A 3,128-nucleotide genomic window follows, 5' to 3' on the forward strand; every position below is an offset into this window, starting at 1 on the left:
CCAAAAATTTGCTCATTTACTTAAGCAAAAATCACGAGCACTTAAAGAACCGTTCACTGTAGAAATGGCTAATGGAAAGACAGAGAGCACTAGCAATATATTCATAGGGTGTACCTTAACACTAGATAGCCATTCATTTCCGATCGATCTCATGCCGGTCTCAATGAAAAGTTTCGACGTCATTATCGGCATGGATTGGTTGAGTCATCATCGTGCCGACATCATGTGTTACGAAAAGGCTGTACGCCTTAACATGTCGTCTGGCGAAACCCTAGTAGTTTATGGCGACAAACCCGGCACGAACCTTCGTATCATCTCGACCATTCAAGCTCAGAAACTCTTGCGAAAGGAATGTCGCGCATTCCTTGCTCATGTGGTCGATGTGAGCCAAGAAACGAAAGACATTCAGAACATTACGGTAGTACGCGACTTTCCCGACATCTTTCCAGAAGAACTCCCAGGATTACCTCCACAACGTCAAGTCGAGTTCAGAATCGACTTAGTTCCAGGGGCTACTCCCGTAGCCAAATCGCCCTATCGTCTAGCGCCTGCAGAGATGCAAGAACTGTCCTGTCAACTTAACGAACTGCTCAGCAAGGGCTTTATAAGACCAAGCTTCTCACCCTGGGGAGCTCCAGTCTTGTTCATCAAGAAGAAAGACGGATCGTTTCGTATGTGCATCGACTACAGGGAGCTCAACAAACTGACCGTCAAGAATCGTTACCCTTTGCCTCGTATTGACGATTTATTTGACCAACTTCAAGGGGCAAACTTCTTTTCAAAAATCGACTTAAGGTCCGGATATCACCAACTACGAGTGCTAGGGGAGGATGTTCCGAGGACAGCCTTCCGAACTCGTTGTGGGCACTACGAATTCGTAGTGATGCCGTTCGGATTAACAAACGCACCTGCTGTATTCATGGACTTAATGAATAGGGTGTGTCGTCCTTACTTGGATCAGTTCGTCATCGTTTTGATACTGTACATGAAATCCTCCACCCCCGAACGTTTCTGCCGTTCCGGTTTTGGGGTGTGACAATGTACATTACCACATCAAAAACAAGTTTATAAGGTCAAAAACAGCTTAGGGTAATGTTCCTTGTCCAATTCCAGCCAAAACAGTCAAATATATGCTGTCTGGGGGTCCAACTCGTCAAGTGCATGAACCAACTCGGTGAGTTTGATGCATTTTGCCTTGGACTCGTCGAGTCCCTTCATGGACTCGGCGAGTCTGCTGTTCAGACAGCAACAAAATTCGATTTTTCAGCCATTTTTGCAAGTATAAAAAGAAAACAAGCCTCGGCTCTGATACCACTGTTGGGTTTTGAGCATTCTAATACTCCTAAGTGTACATGCAACCCTAAATACCTTGGACCTATGTTTTCTCAATGATACATGCAAATATGAATATCCAAGGTATTATACTAACTAGCATACAAAAACTTTGAATCATATGAAATATAATAAGTTAGAATACATACGTCTTTGATGTAGAATGACTCCTTTATGCTTAAGAGTCGAGTGCCCTAAGTGTGACACCTCAAATGGTTCACACAACACCAAATGCACTTGGAATGACTTGAAAGAAATGGAACACTTCATAAAATCGGCTAGCCCTTTCTATCACACATAGTGGCCGATTTTTCCTCAAGATTATGATCTTTATATAGTGTCACAATTAGGGTAAACCCTAATTGTCATGGCTTTCCATTTCCTTGGATCCATGGGTTCAAATACACCATGGAGCATCCATGGAGCATCCATGGAGCATCCTATGGGTTTTAGCCCAACTTGATAATCCATGGAGTCTTAGCCCACTATAAAAGTATGGACGATTTACACAATCAACCCATATATTTAATTAGTCTTCTTTTGATCACTTAATTAATTCTAGATTAATTCTTGATCAATACTAATTAAATAATCTTATTAATATATTAGAACTTATAATATATTAGTAAACCTTAAGTGTTATTTCTCTCATTTTAGTCTATCCAAATGCATGATGCCATGCAACCTAAATGGACCATGCCAATCGGGTCAAGTACATACCAAATATAGTTATGGACTTAGACACTAATCCAACAAAAACACCATGGAGCATCCATGGAGCATCCTATGGGTTTTAGCCCAACTTGATAATCCATGGAGCATTAGCCCACTATACAAGTATGGATGATTTATACAACCAACCCATATATTTAATTAGTCTCCTTTTGAGCACTTAATTAATTCCAAATTAATTCTTGATCAATACTATTTAAATAATCTTATTTAATATATAAGAACTTATGATATTTTAGCAAACCTTAAGTGTTATTTCTCTCATTTTAGTCTATCCAAATGCATGATGCCATGCAACCCAAGTGGACCATGCCAATCGGGTCAAGTACATACCAAATATAGTTATGGACTTAGACACTAATCCAACAGTCTCCCACTTCGATAATTCTAAAACTATTATTGAGTATAACTTCAAAAACCGACTGGCAATCGGAGCTCTTTAAGCCGCTGTCGAACTCTGACGTTGTAACTGAACTCTGATATCGTCAATGACTTGTCTATTAGATAAGGGATCATATATTCCTCCATTCTAGATATCATATGGACTGAGACATGGATTATCAGTCATTCTCTCAGTTCATTTGTTGTTTCCCGATTTCCGATTCATGACGACCGACTGATTAAACAAATGAAATCAGTCCTGGCCTGGCCAAGCACTCACATGTATCATCATTAAATCATCGAGGGGACCACCAATATCGCTTTTATCCCGAAGGTAAAAGGAATGGATAAACTTCGACTCATATGGCTTGTTGTACTACCTGTTGAATCATACACAAAGGTACGTATTATAACATCGAGTTACCAATGCGTTTTCGTGCAATCAATGTATAACCAACTCACAGTAACAACTCATATCTCTAGGTTTGAAGAATATAAGATATTATCGTCTCATGATCACTCGTGATAAAATCCATGAAGTGATTCAAATGAGCGCGGGTTGAATACAATACTCAAAAGTTATGAGCACTCATGAGTGTTGTAGCACCCTTTGCTATGTCCAACAACTTAGACATCTACAAGCCAACTCATGACAGTCTTAATTCATATATACTTCCAACATA

This window comes from Lactuca virosa, chromosome 3, assembly GCF_052849685.1.
Source record: "Lactuca virosa cultivar CGN04683 chromosome 3, Lactuca_virosa_CGN04683_v6, whole genome shotgun sequence".
Taxonomy (NCBI): Eukaryota; Viridiplantae; Streptophyta; class Magnoliopsida; order Asterales; family Asteraceae; genus Lactuca; species Lactuca virosa.